Genomic DNA, 19,764 nt, shown 5'->3' on the forward strand with positions numbered 1-19,764 from the left:
AGTGGGGGTGGGGGGAGGAATGGGGAGAGAGGAAAATTAAATTGCGCGAATGCAAATTAGAATTATTTAAAAATTAAAAGTTACTTTAAATGATTTAACCTAATTACCACCCAATTCTCCCAGGGAGACAGTTGCTTGTGTTCTGTCGAGCGGGGAGAATTAAGCAGAATCCTCGGGCACTAGAGAGGGGCGGGGGGGGGGGGGGCGGACGGTGACAGAGTGCTGGGCAGTGGTACAAATGACAGTGAGCAAGGGAAGCATGTGAAACATAATTAACGCAGGTATCACATTTCATGGTTGACAAAGCACTTTCTCATTTTTCTCTAATCCTCACACCCACACAAGGGCCCAGCATTGTACACAGAGAGGCTAAGGGCGGGAGGGTTTAGGCCCATGGTCACAAAGCTAGTGAGCAGTAAACCCAAGCCTGGAGCCCTGTGCTCCCACACAAAGACCTGCTGAGGCCCTTTCCCCTCCTGGACTCACCTCCAGGAGGACATTGGGAGGGGATGCAAGAATAGGAGCCCTCTGGAGTCAGACAGACCAAAGTTTGTTTGTTTATTTAACTTTTATTTTATATTGGAGTATAGTTGATTAACAATGTTGTGTTAGTTTCAGGTGTACAGCAAAGCGATTCGGTTATACATATACATGTATCTATTCTTCTTCAATTTCTTTTCCCGTTTAGGTTATTACAGAGTATTGAGCAGAGTTCCCTGTGCTATACAGTAGGTCCTTGTTGGTTATCTATTTTAAATACAGCAGTGTGTACAGACCTGAGTTCTGACCCTCACTGTTAGGAGGTTCACTGGAGATGATGTATCTGAAGCACCTGGGGAGGGCTTCCCTGGTGGCAGCGGTGTTTAAGAATCCTCCTGCCAGTGCAGGGGACACGGGTTCCAGCCCTGGTCCAGGAAGATCCCACATGCCGCGGAGCCACTAACAAATCAACCTGCCCTGTGTGCACCACAACTACTGAGCCTGCGTTCTAGAGCCCGCGAGCCACAACTACTGAAGCCCTCACGCCTAGAGCCCGTGCTCCACAACAAGAGAAGCCACTGCAATGAGAAGCCCGCGCACTGCAACAAAGAGTAACCCCCGCTCATTGCAACTAGAGAAAGCCCACGTGCAGCAATGAAGACCCAACGCAGCCAAAAATAAATAAATTTATTTTAAAAAATAAATAAAAAAAATAAAGCACCTGGGGACTTCCCTGGCAGTCCAGCAGTGAAGACTCCGTGCTTCCAGTGGAGGGGGTGCGGGTTCGACCTCTGGTCAGGGAACTGAGATCCCACGTGCCGTGTGGCACAGCCAAAAAAATAAAGCACCTGGCACTTAGTAGGTGCTCAGTGAATGGGACCCTTACAGCTCCAAGCAGCAACAACAGAGAAGGATAAGGGACATTAAATCTCCATTCTACCTGTGACCTTGTTAGGCCAGTAGTTCTCAACCAGGCTGCACAATGGAATCCTCAGGAAGCTTTTAAAACTCCCCAAGTCCACGTGGGCCTTCAGAGCAATCAAATCAGAATCTTAGTATGTTTAGGGCTCTCTGGGTGATTCCAGTGTGCAGCAACAGGCAAGCACTTTTAAGCTAATCTGTTTCCATTTAGGATATACCATGAAGACATAGATTACTCTGCAGCTGGAAGGATTCAGGGTAGACACTAAGTGGAACTTTTCTAAAAGGCAGATCCAAGGGAGGATGTAGAATGTCCCTCCATGGTGATTGGTAAGAGCAGAAATGAGCCCTTTGTGATGAGGAAGGAACAGGAATAGTCTAGGGGGCTTTCCAGAGGCCCTCCCCCAACATGTACACAACCAAACCAAGCAAGACCCCCGTAGGTACAATGGGAAAAGAGTAAGGGAAGAGGGGTTGTGGGTTACCAAGAGATAGTATCCTGCAAAATGCCAGACTGTGACCAGAGATCCTTGCCCACCTGAGACTCCCAGAGGGACACTCCAGATGACTTAACAGCCCTCACCCCACTCTGGAGCCCAGGACATTCACACCATCCCCCGGTGACTCCATTCACCCACGCTGCACGGCACACTGCGATTCACAACACACCCTATGCAGTGCTAGGCCCTGGGCACTACCCAGAGCATCAATTTCCTTTCTATTAATCCAGGAAGTGTCTGATTGGCATATCATTTGCATAAGTTTGCTTCTTTCAATTCAAGAAAGACCCCAATTCCAAGCAGGTGAGATAAAATAAATTGGCTTATTTATTGTCCTTCCTGGTGCAATTGTATTCCAACCTCACATCATGGAGTGTTCACACTCCATGCGAAACCGCAGCCTGGCTGGACTTCCAAGGATGGAGGAAAAATAGTTTCCTCTGCCCAAATCTGGCCAGAGGTCAGATGGAGGGCTGCCTTGGAAGGAGGGCCAGAGCAGTTTCACTGTTTTAACTATACCCTCCAAAACATAAAATCCTATTTTGCTGTTCTGTCCTGCAGCGGGGACCACAGTCCTGTCTAAGCCCAGGCTGGAGGAAGTCCTGCTCTTCAGAATGGCCATTTATTATAGACACACTGTCAAGGCCTAAGCACAAAGCATTCAGCTGACTTTTTATTTTTTATTTTATTTATTTATTTATTTTTTCCGGTACGCGGGCCTCTCACTGCCGCGGCCTCTCCCGCAGTGGAGCACAGACTCCGGACACGCAGGCCCAGCGGCCATGGCTCACGGGTCCAGCCGCTCCGCGGCACGCGGGATCATCCCATACCGGGGCACAAACCCGTATCCCCCGCATCGGCAGGCAGACTCTCAACCACTGCGCCACCAGGGAAGCCCTCAGCTGACTTTTAAGGTCCCTTCTGACTCTAAGTTCCTACACTGGGGTTTCAATTGATTCTTTGCCTCACATAGTTGAGTGGAAAAATCCATTCTCTTAACAGCTGGCATCAGAATTCCTCTTAGGGAGAGAACTGTCTCCAGGGGAAGAAAAGCCTTTGATACACTGCTTGTGGGACCTGGACCCTGAGAGTGTCAGGGCACTGAAGCCAGGCAACCACAGAGGGGGTGCCACAGAGAAGGCACCATGGAGAGGATGCCATGGAGAGGGCACCATAGGAAGGGCACCAAGGGAGGACTCCTGTCTGATTTATAAGAGAGAAAGGCAAGATGGGATGAAGCCTAGGAGTGATGAGGGTTAAGAGTCCCGAATGTCCACATGGCTTCAGACTGAGCCATCCACCCAGTTCAGGTGACCCATACACACTGTCAACTCCCAGACATCTTGAAGAGAGCATGGGAACGGCATTGGAGCGCCTCTTTTTTTTTTTTTTTTTTTTTGCGGTACGTGGGCTTCTCACTGTTGTGGCCTCTCCCCTTGTGGAGCACAGGCTCCGGACGCGCAGGCTCAGCGGCCATGGCTCACAGGCCCAGCCGCTCCGCAGCACGTGGGATCTTCCCGGACCGGGGCACGAACCTGTGTCCCCTGCATCGGCAGGCAGACTCTCAACCACTGCGCCACCAGGGAAGCCCTGGAGCACCTCTTATCTAGATCACAAGGACCTGGGAGACGCCAGTTGATGCCTGGGTTACACTCTTAAGAAGATCCACTAAACAGTGGTTCAGCAAATGATGAGGGCTTACTCTGGAAAAGGCGTTATACTAAAGTGTTCATAACAATCCTAGGATATAGGTTTTATAATTATCCCAGTTTACAGAGGAGAAAACGGAGGTTCAGAAAGGCTACACGATTTGCCCAAGGTCACATGGCTAGAAGGTAACAGAGCTAGAATTTGCCCTCCAGCCGGTAGGGCTCTTAACAACCGCATCATACCAGGTAAGCCCCTCAGCTGTCCTGTAAAGCACAGAAGACCAACATTGTTTGAGACAAGGAAGCTGAGTTTCAGTGACCCTAAGTGACTCACCTAAGATCATTGGCTCGTAGGTAAAATCTTCCGATTCTTGGCGTGCGGTCCTTTTCACTCTATCAACCTGCCTCTCCAGGTATTTCAGATATCAAATGAGTGTATGATTTGGTCCTCACTATTCATTTGGCAAAATGGTATTTGGAAGTGACAGGATGGAGAAAGGGCGTGGGCTTTGGTTCAGGAAGACCTGTGCTCTGACCCCTGCTCTGTCCCTCCCCAGCTGTGTATACCATAAGACGTTATTTAATCCCCTGATCCTCAGTTTCCTCACCTACCAGATGGGGGGATACTTCCTGTCCACTGACCTCAGAGGATAATGAATGTAAGAAGGATTCTGAAGCACAAAGCAGAGCCCTGAGACCACAGGAGAGAAACAAGTTAAGCTCAGAGGAAGCTTAGGGAGGAAGGGGTAAGGGAAAGGCTGTACTGTGACATCCCTCATTCCACCAGGCTCTTAGAACCCCAGGCTCCGTGAGCAACCCCTAGTCCCCAGCCTGGGGCAGCACTGCTCCTCTTAAGAGAGCCATCTGCCATTCCTCTGAGTGACCGCGACCCTAATCTCTCTCCCCTTCGAGCAGGAAAGCACTCTGCTGCATCCCAGGGAGCCTCCACTGGTGCAGAACCCCGGGCCCCTGCCCTGTGCCCTGTGCCCTACCGCTGGAGCCCACTCACAGTCCTCAGTCTTCAAAGGGTGCTGTGAACTTGTTTGTTTTCTCCTCTGCCTCTTGATCCAAAGACGGACCCAAAGGCTAAGAAATGCTGCTTCTGAAAACAATTAAATGACTCATAGCTTTCCTCACCTGGAAAGAAGTTGGCTTTGAAAATGAGCATCCCAGCTTTTTCACCACCACCACCCACTGGGCCCATGTCACAGAGGAGACAAGGGGCCTGCCTGCCAGAGACACCAGTCTGATGGAGGAGACACAGCCCCTGCCACCGGCAGCTCCCTGTCTGATGCATCTCCTGCCCTAGGGGAGTGCTCTGCCAGACAGGAAGACCCAGTCTTGCCCTGAAAGAGCTACCAACCTGACAAGGGAGCCTCATTCTCCACCTCCTCTTTGGAGGGGTCCCCAATCTGAGGGAGGTTCCTAACCCTGAAGATAGTACAATCCGGGGACCCTTGCCATATATCTGGCCAAACTCAATATAGAAGAAGAGTGGGTTGTTTTGTTTTAAGAAAGAAGTAGAGGGTTTCCCTGGTGGCGCAGTGGTTGGGGGTCCGCCTGCCGATGCAGGGGACACGGGTTCGTGCCCCGGTCCGGGAAGATCCCACATGCTGCGGAGTGGCTGGGCCCATGAGTCATGGCCGCTGAGCCTGCGCGTCCGGAGCCTGTGCTTCACAACGGGAGAGGCCACAACAGTGAGAGGCCCACGTACCGCAAAAAAAAAAAAAAAGAAGTAGAAAGAGAATGAAAGACACAGAGCAATGAGCAAGCTCCTCACTAAATGTAACTTGGCTTTACCAGAGGCGGACGAGGCCCCGGCCTCCCTCTGTGCCATTCCTGTCCTGTTCCTCACATTGCCACAGGGACCTGTTGTCCCACCAGATGAGCCAGTTCACCAGGAAACAGGCCTTCATTTGAGTGGACAAATGTGACCGTTAATCTGAAAAAGAAAACAGTGCTGCTTTGCTAGACTGGCCTGGTCACCACCCACATGTACAAACACACACACACAGAAGCACTGCTGAGGGACACCCTGGAAGTTCAAGGGATTGGGATACTTGGAGTGGCAGGTGCCACTGAATATTAGGGGCACAGAATATTAGTGCTCTCCAGTTCTCCTCAAATTTCAGGTCAACTAAGACCTCATGCTCCCATGAGGACCTCACCTGTGCCTGCCACCATTTTCCTGACCTTCCCAGATCCCCTGGAGTCCCTTTTACTATTTCATATGTCCATCCCCTGCTGCTATCTGTCGTGGGGGGCATCCTCAGGTGATGGGAGCTGACTTTAGTGGAGGGTCTTGGAAGCCCATCCCTCCCCACCCCACCCAGCTCGTGACTGACTAGGACCCCGGCCCAAAAGCCCAGCATCCTTGCTTCAAGATAGAGACTCCGTATTGCAGTTTCCACTGCGGACCTCCCCTCATGATCAGGCTGAACCAGACTTCACGTGAAACTTCATCGCTCACTCCCCTTCTCCTGAAAGCACGCTCAATGCATCCGCTACTCTCAGATCCCCATCTCAAGCTTTGCATCTAGGGAACCTGCCCTAAGGCGCTAAGGAGAGAAAACATGGAGACAGCAAACCCGGGTTCAAAGCCCACCTTCTTAACCTGCTAGCTATATGACAAAGGCAAGTTACCTTGCCTCTCCAAGCCTCAGTCTCCTCATCTTTACAATGAGAGTGATTATAATGAGGTACGAGAAAGTCGAATAAAATAATGTAAGTGAAAGTAGTTTGTGACCTGCTAAAAAGCCCTACTGGTAAGACTGCAATGTAAAGACCGTCCGAACATTTGGAACAGTGCTGACCTGAAGGAAAGGCGGGGGTAAAAATCCATCCACAGTACTCCCCACTCAAGGGCCTAATAATTACCCTGCAGCCAGGGAGGCTGTCCCTGGGTCAGCATCAAGGCAAGAGTGAGGACATCCCCAAACACCCCAGCCTTTCCTAGGTCATTGGAACCAAAAAATCCCCGGGTCAATGTATGTCCTAAATGCATTTCTATTTCCAGATTAGTATCACGTTAACATACTATCAGTAGGCAAAGGTAGCACCTATGCTAAATATACCATTTTAACATTTCATGAAGACGCTTAGGTACATTTAGTTATGGTAAAAACTCAGTTCTTTCACTCCAAAGCCATTGTGATTCTATATGTTGGGACCACATCCATCCCAAGCTGTTCATGGTCCCCAAATGAAGCAGATTCATTTGTGTTAATACAGCTGCCCCTATTCCACACACAGTGACTCCCTTAGCCCTTTCAAAGGTTTTCCACTTCGTTCATTTATGCAACAAAAATCTGTTAAGCATCTACTATGCGCCAGGCACCGTGTTAAGCACAAGAGATACAATATTAAGCAAAGTAAGTACAGACCCTAAACTTATGGAGTCTCTAGGAGAGAGATGTTCATAGAATAATCACATAAGTATGTAAGTACTAACTGTATTTATACAGTTGACCCTTGAACAACACAGGTTTGAACTCCATGGGTCCACTTATATGTAGATTTTTCTTCACTAAATACATTCTACAGTGTGACATGATCCACGGTTGGTTGAATCCATATGGAGCGTCAACCGTAAGTTATACTAAAATTTTTAACTGCGAAGAGGGCCAGCATCTCTAACCCCCAGTGTTGTCCAGGGATCAAGTGGATCAGTTTGCTAGGGCTGCTATAACGAATACCACTGATTGGGTGGCTTAAACAGAAATGCATTTCCTCAGAGTTCTGGAGGCTAGAAGTCCAAGATCAAGGTGTCGGCAGGGTTGGTTTCTTCTGAGGCCTCTCTCCTGGCTTGTAGATGGCCATCATCTTGCTGTGTCTTCATGTGGTCTTTTGTCCATCTCCTAATCTCCTTATAAGGACACCAGCCATACTGGATCAGGGCCCACCCATATGACCTCATTTTACCTTAACCACCTCTTTAAAAGCCATATCTCCGAATACAGTCACATTTTGAAGATCTGGGGGATTAGGACTTCAACGTATGAATTTGGGGGGACACCATTCAACTCATAACAATCTAAGAAATCTAAGAAATGAAAGTTCAGGAACATGTAACAGTGAGAGCAGGTGACAGGGAGGTGACTTATCTGGGGGGGGGTCATTGATGGCCTCCTTGAAGAAGTGAGATCTGAGTTGTGTCTTAGCCTGGGTTCCCCCAAAGGCATAGCCTGAAACAAAGGCATGCGTGCAGGTAGTTTCTTTGGGAGGTGATCCCGGAGGGCAGGGGACAGTGACAGGAGGAGCGAAACAGGAGAGATAGCCAATACAAGGACACGTTGTTGAGTTGGCCAGTGCTACAGGCAACTGGGCTCCTTCTTTTGGGACTCCTATAGAGCACCTCAGAAGTGCCCACCCAGGAAGTGAAATGGGTGCACCTTTATCCACCACTGTTGTCTCCATCAGCCAGGGACATCCACACTGATGTCAAATCCCCTGTACTTCTACATTGGTGTATGTGTTCCTTTGGGAGTCTCTCACCTCAGCGTCAGAAAAGTCCTGGGACAGGAAGTGAGAGGCACGCAGAATGGGCCAAGGTGAGACCTGTCAGATTACATCTGGGCAAAGTTGGTTAAAGTCTGTATGGAAGAGCAGGGGCTAAAGTAAGATGTGGGGATGAGAGGGTGTGAAGTGAGCCCCAAGAGGTGTCAGTATAAGCTGTGAGCCTCAGGATGAGCAGGCGTTAACCAGAGGAGCGTAGGTAGCAGCAAGAGCTTTCCAAGCAGAGGAAACAGTGTGTGCAAAGGCCCTGGGACAGGAGGGAACACTATTCAGAACACTAAAATGAGGCCAGTGTAGCTGAAGCTCAGGGGAAGAATCAGTGGTGGGAGATGAGGCTGGGAAGGCAGGCAGATACCAGACAATACAAGCCCATTTCAAGGATCTGGAACACTATCTTAAGAGGGATGGGAGCTATTGAAGGGTTTTAAGCAATGGTAAGGAGAGACTCATGACAAATTCATGTTTAAAAAGCTTACCTCCTAGAGAGGTGGGATAGGGAGGGTGGGTGGGAGGGAGACGCAAGAGGGAAGAGATATGGGAACATATGTATATGTAGAACTGATTCACTTTGTTATAAAGCAGAAACTGACACACCGTTGTAAAGCAATTATACTCCAATAAAGATGTAAAAAAAAGCCTTACCTATGGGAATTCCCTGGCAGTGGTTAGGACTCCACTCTCTCACTGCCAAGGGCCCGGGTTCAATTGCTGGTCAGGGAACTAAGATCCCACAAGCCGCGTGGCGCAGAAAGAATGGCTGTTTTGTGACTTTGCTAAAGCGTAGCACTCATCCCATCTACTTTCAACCAGGAATTAAGGGGTCTAAGACCAGAAACGATTGAACTATCACCTGGGGCAACTGTAGCTGTATCATGTTTTGCAATGGTTTCCTGGGAAGGAAATGGTACAGCAGGAGAAGGGGGATGCCTCCTGGGAAAAAGGAAGAAGATGACTAGTCAAACCTCCTAGGAAACAGGTTAAGGACACATTTTTGGCAATAAACCAGTGGTGTTTACTAACAGTAGGTCCTTAGCTACAGAATGCTTTTAGCAGATGTACCTGGCTTACTGAGTATCTAAGACTGCCTGTGATAAATAAACATGGAAATCTATGAATTTATGGAGCATGGATCCCATCTGTCACCTAAGTTATGTAACTGAGTACAAAGTAAAGATGTTTCAAAGCCAAAATAGTTGCCTTCTGTGGAAGTAATGTAGCCCTTAGAGACCTCATAAGTAAATCTGGGCAGAGCAAGTCCCAGTGTGGTGAAAAAGGGCTTAATGGGGTGTTTTAATGGTCCCGTACCTCTCCCTGTTTCACCTGTGCCTCCTTATTCTTGAAAATATTCATACATCTTGATACCGGGTAACACCTCTGATTCATGAGAGTCTGATTTGACGAGTCAATGCACTGTGTCTTCTCAGTAGGACAATATATGCAGTCTCATCTCCAGGTTCATTAAATGTAAATTTTCTCTGCCTTTTGGGCCATTGTCTCTCACTGAGCTGATGCTTTTAGTTCCAATTACATCTATCAAGTTCCCAAAATGCCTTTATCCTTGACTGTGTCCTAATGGGTAGCTCAGAGTCTCTCATCCCATCAGCCCAGCAGGATTTCAATGTCCCCTCCATAAGAATCCCTTTTATCAGTTCTCCCTGAGCCCCTCTCCTCAACAAGTCCTCTAGATTTCAAGAACTCTTGCCCATGAACAGGTTACATTTATCAGGAAATAATTAAAATAGTTTTCCAACTTTAAATTAATCAAAGACATTCGTAACAACCAGTCCAGAGCTTCTGACCAGCGTGAAACTAGCTACCATGTGAACTTGACAGCATTTCAGATAAAAGCGGAGAAAATGGTCTCTTAACATGCACGAATGTTCAGCGCAGGGAAGGAGGGAGATTCTTTGTGAAATTTTGGAAATACTTCTTAAAGGGACCCCAGGTTGGGAACCACTGCTATGTATATAATTCTTTATTCTTTCACTTTGTTCTTCATCTGCCATTTCTCTGACCGCTCACAAAGCTCGTCGATTTTCCCTGCATGTTATTTGCTCCCACCTGAGTACTTCACCACCCACATGATTTGAATGTCATTAGCAAGCCTCAAGCTCACCGTGAATACTGACTTTCAAATCCCATGTAAAAGTGTTCAATAACCAGCTCAGGAATAACCCACTGAGTGTGACTCTGAACACCCCCAAGGGCCCTTTTCCCTCCACCTGGATGTCCTCCTTATGGCTTTGTGTTCCAGCAACCCTCTGCGTGGCCCTGGCTCAGCTTCCCGCCCCACCGTGATTGGTGTTCTCCAAAGGGGAGTGAACAGAGAGATCCGTGGTTTTCAAGGGGAAAAAATTAAATCTCCTATTTGTATTATTTTACCTAAAAGGTGAAAAATAATTTTGATTAAATAGTGTGCATTGACAAGCAGTACATATGTACACTTTATTAGTAAATTTATATATGTGGGAGTGGAGCTCAAAACTTTTCTTATGAAGAACAGTGGCTAATTCAAAAACTGCAGATGCCACTGCTGGAAATATTCTCCCATCCCTTACCCTCTTTTCTATCTCTTTTCCTACCCCTAGCCCTATTGCCCAAGTATTTTTCTGGCTGCCACCTCCCTCAAATCTCTACTCTGTTGCTGTCTGCTTCCAGACTCTGGCTTGCTCTCCACCAAGTCTCCTAGACATGGTGTTTCAGAGGCCCCTGTACACTCACTGGCCATCAGCGGGGCCTGGACCCTGCTATCCCCAGGCCAGTCCTAGAAGTTCCCACAGTCGGACCCCATTCCTGGGCCCACAGCCCAGGTCAAAGCCCCAGGCTGCTACTTATGTGGGTAATTGTATAGTCAAAACATACCAATATAAAAATGTCCCTTGAAATGTTATATAATGTAGCCCAAACTAGAAACAATCTAAATACCTACCGGTAGGGTTTGAGGGGAAAAAAATTACGCTATATGTACAAGATAGTCTATTTTGTAGCCATTAAAAATTATATTCTCCAGAAATTTCTAATAACATGGAGAAATTCTCAAGCTATAAGACCAAATACAAAAGCAGGACTCAAAATCTATGTAAAGTGTCATCTCTCCAAAGAAGCGTACAAATGGCCAACAGGGACCTGACAAAATATTCAACATAGCTAATCATCAGGGAAATGCAAATCAAAGCCAGAATGAGAACACCTCATTGAGGTCTAACACCTGTTAGAATGGCTATTATCAAAAAGACAAGAAATAACAAGCATTGGAGAAGATGTGGAGAAAAGGGAACCCCGTGCACTGTTGGTGGGAAAGTATATGCTGGTACATCTATTATAGAAAACGGTATGGAGGCGCCTCAGAAAATTAAAAATAGAACTACCATGCGATCCAGCAATTCTACTTCGAGGTATTTACCCAAAGGAAATGAAATCACTGTCTTGAAATGATACCGATACCCTCATGTTCATTGCAGATTATTCACAATAGCCAAGACATGGAAACCACCTAAATGTCCATCAGTGAATAAGTAGATAAAGAAAATGTCGTACATATAAACAATGGAGTATTATTCAGCCATTAAAAAAGAAGGAAATCCTGCCATTTGTGACAACATGGGTGGGCCTTGGGGGCATTATGTTAAGTGAAATAAGTCAGACAAAGAAAGACAACTAATGTATGAGCTCACATATATGGAATTTAAAAAAGAAACACCACCAAACTCATAGATACAGAGAACAGACTGATGGTTGCCAGAGGTGGGGGGTGGGGGGCGGGTAGTAGGGTAGGTGAAATGGGTGAAGGTGGTCAAAGGTACAAACTTCCAGTTATTAAGTCCGGACAGCATGGTGACTATAGTCAATAACACTGAACTGTATATTTGAAAGTTGCTAAGAGAGTAGATCTTAAAAGTTCTCATCAGGGCTTCCCTGGTGGCGCAGTGGTTGAGAGCCCACCTGCCGATGCAGGGGACACGGGTTCGTGCCCCGGTCCGGGAAGATCCCACATGCCGCAGAGCAGCTAGGTCCGTGAGCCATGGCCACTGAGCCTGCGCGTCCGGAGCCTGTGCTCCGCAACGGGAGAGGCCACAACAGTGAGAAGCCTGCTTACCACACACACACAAAAAAAAGTTCTCATCACAAGAAAAAAATTATAAATATGTATGGTGATAGATGTCAACTAAACCTATTTGTGGTAATCATTTCACAACATGTACATTTATCAAATCATTACGTGTATACCTAAAACTAATGTAATGTTACATGTCAATTATATCTCAATTTTAAAAACAAAACCAGATCAGAAGAGAGCCTTCAGCTAGGACATAAGAAACATGCAAACTCTGACTCACAGATTGAGTTTTCCAAGACAATCATAATCTCCATCTATATAGTCAATGGCAAAAAATAATAATAAACTTAAAATCAATCCATCAATCATGATTTTCCAGAATGAAAATTAGCTCCTCTGATTACTGGATTTGAGTGTATAAGTTTTGTTAATACAAGTACCTGCCGTGGGTCAGGTTATAGGAGACATATCTTACATCACTTCTTGGGGAAAAAAAGTGTAATCTGAACTATGAATATGTAAATATGCATAGGGAGAAAAGCTGGAAAGAAATAGACCAAAACATTACTACAGGCTTTCCCTTTTTTCATTCACCAATTCACCAAGTATCTGGTATTGAGCTAGGCCCTGATTTATGGGATCATGGCTGATTTGGTTTTTTGCTTTACTTGTTTCTGGACTTTTCTAGTTTTCTACAAAGAGCCAGTTTTACTTTCACACTTACAAAAATAAAACAGAACCAAAGAGTATTCTTCTTATGAAAGCTTATACTGTGAATCCGAAGACTGTTTTGAAAATCTAAATTGTACATACTGATTCCTGCTTGCTTACAGCAGTTTTTTACCACTTGTATAAATCTCTAGTGGGTAATCAGGTATCATTGCTTCTGGAGAAATGGTGGTACTTTTCCTGAGTAGTTACTCTCCCTGGGAATTCAGGGAGTTTTTTTTTTAATGTTTGCCTAAGAAAAAAAGATTGTTTTAGAGATCTTCTTATCATAATTTACCCTCCCCCACCCTCAATTCCTGAGCCCCTGAACATTAGTAACTGAGCCCAAATTAGCCTGCAAAGGGGTTGTGACACAGCAGCCAACCCCCATCTCCACTGGCATCCAGACATAAAAAGGGGTTATAACTCCAACAGGAAGGAGTGACGTTAGACATAAGTTAGAACTGTCCTTTCAACATGACAGTTGAACCAAGAAGCGGGGTGACTCCTTTCTCGAAGGGGCTCAGAGCAGGGTGGGAAAGAACAGGCCTGCTCAGAGCCTCCTTCTAGCCCTAAGATCCCAGTGTGCCTCTATGGAGTCGCGGCTGGGGTCTTGTCCCTAAGGATGACTGCCACTGAGATCCAAAGCGTCCCTCAACCTCCCCACTACCAAAGAAGTATTTACACACAAACCCAAGGCCAGGTGTCTGGGCTGCCCTGGCATCCACACCTCATTGGGAGCGGGCTGTGGTCAGCATGCCACCCGGGGTCAGAAGAATCTCTAAAGGGGCAGCACCTGATGCCCAATGGCAGGCCCGAACAGAAGCCCTCACCCCTTGGGTAATCCACGCTCGTAACTCCTGGGACCCCAGTGAAGCCCGCACTTCTCACTCACCCCACTTCAACCCCAGTTCACACATCCCCCTCCACCCCTCCTCCCCCAGGTCTTAGCCCCAGTGACACAGCCCCCCTCCCTCCATTCTTATCTTTCCCTGCTCCCCTCTCTTCTTCCAGGCCGAAAGCGGGACTGGAGAGAATGTTCCAAGGCTGAGGAGGGAGCTCCCACCCCACAGCTGCCCTCAGAATGGGGTGGAGAGGATATACCCCTTGAGGGTAGGAGACACCAGAGAGAAAAAGGGCAGGTGGAAACACACAGAGCCCAGGGCTGCTGAAGCCAAGCAGAGCCGTACAGGGGTGTTTACAGGATGATGGGGTGTTTACAGGATGAGAGGGGCTGTGAAAACAGCTGCGGCACAAGGAGTAGGGAAGGCCATACAAAAGAACTTATGTTATTCTGAAGGCAAACACTCCCTGCCCAAACCATGTTTTTCTAAATGATGCCTTTAACATCCTGGAACGTCTCCTATGGTTAAAAACCTGCATCCAGACCTTGACATTGATGCCAGGGGGGTGGAAAGTGTAATGGCAGATGGGAACCAAAGACACTGTAAGTGCCGAGACCCTCGTGTACATGCGTGCACACACACACACACACAAACACACATGATGGACAGCACCACACGAGTGTGCAGGCACGCACGCACACACATCAGCCACACACTCACCACACACACATGCACAAATACACGTACACACACCCCACGCATACGCCCACACCACAGGCACACGTACACGTGCCCCCAACACAGCCGTCAGCCAAGAGCGCGATCAAAGCCCGCTGCCCGCTTCTTGGCAGCCTATGGGGAGCCCTGAGTTTTTACAATAAAATATTTAACGGCAATGGAGAGCAATCATGCCTGTGTTCCTCCATGCTGAGGTCGAGTCCCATTCTCCCCAGGGACGGCCCCTCAGCCAGAGTGAAAGTGGGGGAGGGGGGCGTGCTCCCATCCCTTCAGAGGGGAGGGCACGCTGCAGCTGCCCGGCAGACAGCCCCCCAACCTCCCGAGGGCAGTCCTGGTCCCACAGCGCCCGCCTCTGGCCTCCCCACATCCCGCCCCACTTCCCTCAGTGTCTGAGCAGCAGCGCTCCTCCCCTCCCCCTCCCCATCCCCCATGGCTCACCCAATAACAGAATTCTGAGGAAGCCCTGCCCTTTCTGGAAGCTTCCCCTGGTACTCGAGGTTGGGTTTCCTTCAGGACCGACCACCCGGCAGGGCTGTGCTCTGCTCCCCTGGAGCTCTGGTCTCCAAGGGGAGGCAAGTGTCCTGTCAGCGAGGGGCAGCCTGGCCCAGCCGGTACTCAAGCAGACGTCTGCAGAGCACGTGCGGACAGTGACAGAGAAAGACGCCTCTCTCCTGCAGCCCTGCTGACCTGGTCCTCCCACCCTCAAGGGGCTGAAGGAACTGACCAGAAGCATCTGGCCAGGCAAAACAGCTGCTAGTCCCCCACTCCAGCCCACACCCTCTCATGACTGGAGAAAGCCCCACCCTCAGTTCACGCCGCAGGGAGAGGGGCTCCGGGAGCCTTAACTCCCAAACATCAGCCCCAGTTCCCACACACCTCAGCCCCGTGCCTCTCTGCCCGCCCCCAGCAACGCCAAAGCGCCTCCTGCAATCCCCAGGTGGGGCAGCAGCTGAGACCTTCGTGGAGATCAGAGCATCGATCTACTGATTCCGAGGGCCCGCCTCACGCGCGCAGGCCACTGCGCAGTATTCGTGGAGTGTGATAAATCCTCTGCAGCAAGAGGGGAAAGTCACTTTGAACTGCACCCACCACTCTGTCTGGTTTCTTGAGAGGCAGCGTGATTCAACTTTTGGAACTGGCGACGAAGGAGGAGGTGGGGCTCTGGAGGATTCCAGGCAGAGTCTGGGGTCCCAGTGCAGGAGCCAGTGCACAAGGCTAAGCTGTCCTGAATGTACTGAGAGTACATGAGGGGTGATCTCTCAGACCCCCTCCTGTGCCACAACTTACCTGCTTACAAGAAGGATATGATCCGAAGGAGAACTCTGACGCCGGTGGGAAACTGAGTCAAGTAGTCCCAGCTCTGACCCCAAACACCTCCGCTCGTTCCTCCCCACTCCACCCAAATTAACCAAAATAAGACTCTTCAAAGGTTAGAAACAATCACCCAGATTAAATAGGACACAGAGAGCAAACAAGCAGTGCAGTTATGCACAGTTCTTAACTGGAGCTTAATTTGGGGGAAAAAAACTATAAGAGACATTTGGGGGACAACAGAGAAAACTTTAACATAAACTGGGTATTAGAAGATATTAGATATTATTAATTTTGTTAGCTGTGATAACATTCTTGTAATTATGTAAAAAATGTGTTTATTTTTTCGAGATGGGGCTGACTTGGTTAGAAGCAAACATCATGATGTTGTAATTTCCTTTAAAATGGTTCTACAAAAAAGATAACAGAGGAGGCAAACATACAAGAGTGTTAACAATTGTTGAATATTGGTGGTAGCAAATGGATTTTTATTGTACTACTATGTCCAATTTTCTGTACCTTTGTAGATTTTCAGAATAAGTTAAAACAAAAACAAAGAAATCGAAAAACAAACGCTTTTAAAAGAAAGAAAAAAGAGTCACAAAGAACGCTCTTGGGTCTCGCGGTGCCAGTGGCAAATGCAGATGTTAGCTGCTAAGTGACTTCTAGTAGAAAGGGCACGTGAACGAAGCTGGAGAGGCTGGGTTCGAGGTCAGCTCAGCCCCTCCTATCTCCCTACACTTATTTTCTTTGAGCCTCAGGTTTTTCTTATCTGTAAAGAAGGAATAATAAAACCATCCTCACTAAGTTGTGAGAACTCAGTCAACTTTTACATGTGGAAACACATAACACCCCTGTGGGTCCTCAATAAACATTCATTCTTGTCCTTTCTTTGCCTCTCCCCTACTTGGTGAGAGGGTTGGTCTAGTGTGAGGCAATGAGATGCAAAATTTAAGGATTTTTCTCTTCCTGGAAGATAAAGTAAATGTATTTTCCTCTATTCCTCCTGCTAAGTACAAGTAAAAACCCTGGACACTATATGTAAAACAAATATAAGAAGACTGTGAAAAGTGGAAAGAAGACACCAGAACAACTAGAAACTTCAAGACCTCACATGATAGCAAGTTCCCTGGATTTTCTTTTGGCCTTATATATCCCAGACTTGGAGCTAAAGATACCAGGAACCCAGAAATGCCACTGGGTGCATACACTACAAGCACTAACAAAAGCCTGCTCTCTCTAGCGAAAGGACAGGAAGAAGGCAGCCTAGCAAGACAGAAAACTTTTAAACCATACCCACTCTACTCCAGCCAAACTCCAACTGTGGTCCCACCAACAAAGGCTAAGAGGGGAGCCTAAACGTCCATCCTTGCAAGATTACAACAAGGCACACCAATGTGCCACCACGCCCGCTACCCCCACGTCCCCCCCCCCCGCCGCCCATGGGAGTGGTGTCAGAAAAGGCTAAGTAGGCAGCCAGGACTTTCATCCCTACCAGCTGGTAACAGACTGTCCCTGTAGCGTAAGTGAAGATCATGTGAGGAGCCAGAAGTCCCACTGCTGCCCAGAAGGAACAAAAACCCCACCCCCACTCTTAGGTGTCAATAGGGGCCAAGTGGGAAACCTAGATGTCTACCTCTACCTGCCTTATGAGGCAGCAACCCCTGCTTTCCCTGCCAGAGAGTTGTCAGAGAAAGCTAATTAAAACAGAGGTATAAATAAGGCCCAGAGTCTCATAACATAACATGTAAATGTCCAGGTTCAATTAAAAAAATCCCTCACCATAGCAAGAACCAGGAAGATCCCAAACAATGAAAAAGAATAATCAATAGATGCCAACTCCGAAATGACAGTGATATTAGAATTATCTGACAAAGAGTTTAAAACTACCATTATATAAGATGCAGACCTACTGGAGAACGGACTTGAGGATACGGGGAGGGGGAAGGGTAAGCTGGGACAAAGTGAGAGAGCGGCATGGACATATATACACTACCAAACTTAAAATAGATAGCTAGTGGGAAGCAGCCGCATAGCACAGGGAGATCAGCTAGGTGGTTTGTGACCACCTAGAGGGGTGGGATAGGGAAGGTGGGAGGGAGGGAGATGCAAGAGATATGGGAACATATGTATATGTATAACTGATTCACTTTGTTCTAAAGCAGAAACTAACACACCATTGTAAAGCAATTATACTCCAATAAAGATGTTTAAAAAAAAAAATAAAACAACCATTATGAAAAGGTTGTCTTGAGCAATTATGAACACACTTGAAGCAAATGAAAAAATAGAAAGCCTCAAAAATAGAAGATATAAAGAACCAAATGGAAATTTCAGAATTGAAAAACATAATAAATGAAATAAAAATCCCAGTGTATGGACTTAACAGTAGAATGGACAGCGCAGAGGAAAGAATCAGTAAACTGGAAGATAGAACAATAGAAATTACCCAATCTGAACAACAGATAGAAAATAGACTTAAAAAAAAAGAAAAGAACATGAACTGAAATAAATGATGTAATGTTTGTATCATTGGAATCAAGGAAAGAGAGGAGAAAGAAGCATGTCAGTAAGTAAAGGGCAGAAACAATATATTGATAAATAATGGCTGAAAACTTCCCTAATTTAATGAAAAATACTACATTTCCAAGAAGCTCAAAAACTCCAAGTAGAATAACGTCAAAGAGATTCACACCTAGACACATCATAAACTGTTGAAAGATCAAGAGACACTCCTGTAAACAGCAAGAGAGAGGCAACTCATTATTTGGGATCCTCAATAAGAAGAAGAGCTGTTTTCTCATAAGAGACCATAGAGGGCAGAAGGCAAGTGGGATGATATATTCAGACTGCTGATAGAAAAAGACTATCAATGAAGAATTCTAGGGACTTCCCTGGTGGCACAGTGGTGGGGAGTCCGCCTGCCAATGCAGGGGACACAGGTTCGATTCCCAGTCCAGGAAGATCCCACACGCCACGGAGCAGCTAAGCCGGTACACCACAACTACAAAGCCTGCGCTCTAGAGCCCGTGAGCCACAACTACTGAAGCTTGCAAGCCTAGAGCCTGTGCTCCGCAACAAGAGAAGCCACCGCAATGAGAAGCCCATGCACCACAACGAAGACTAGACCCCACTTGCTGCAACTAGAGAAAGCCCGCACGCAGCAACAAAGACCCAGTGCAACCAAAAATTAATTAATTAATTAATTAATTTTTAAAAAGAATTCTATACCTAACAAAACTTTCCTTGAAAAATGAAGAAACTAAGACATTCTCGGATAACAATGGACAGAACTCATCATTAGCAAATCTGCCCTACAAGAAATACAAAAGGGAGGCGAGAGCACCGTAGTCACAACTAACTACTAAACAATCATCAACAGGAAGACACTGGAACTCACCAAAAAAGATACCCCACATCCAAAGACAAAGGAGAAGCCACAATGAGAGGGTAGGAGGGGCACAATCACAGTAAAATCAAATCCCATAACTGCTGGGTGGGTGACTCACAAACTGGAGAACACTTATACTACAGAAGTCCACCCACTGGAGTGAAGGTTCTGAGCCCCACGTCAGGCTTCCCAACCTGGGGGTCCGGCAATGGGAGGAGGAATTCCTAGAGAATCAGACTTTGAAGCCTAGTGGGATTTGATTGCAGGACTTTGACAGGCCTGGGGGAAACAGAGACTCCACTCCTGGAGGGCACACACAAAGTAGTGTGCACATCTGGACCCCGGGGAAGAGGCAGTGACCCCATAGGAGACTGACCCAGACCTACCTGCTAGTGTTGGAGGGTCTCCTGCTGAGGTGGGGGGTGCCTGTGGCTCACCATGAGGACAAGGACACTGGCAGCAGAAGTTCTGGGAAGTACTCCTTGGCGTGAGCCCTCCCAGAGTCCGCCATTAGCCCACCAAAGATCCGGGTAGGCTCCAGTGTTGGGTCGCCTCAGGCCAAACAACCAACAGGGAGAGAACCCAGTCCCACCCATCAGCAGACAAGCGGATTAACGTTTTAGTGAGCTCTGCCCACCAGAGCAACGGT

This window comes from Lagenorhynchus albirostris, chromosome 1 (assembly GCF_949774975.1).
Source record: "Lagenorhynchus albirostris chromosome 1, mLagAlb1.1, whole genome shotgun sequence".
NCBI classification, from domain to species: Eukaryota; Metazoa; Chordata; class Mammalia; order Artiodactyla; family Delphinidae; genus Lagenorhynchus; species Lagenorhynchus albirostris.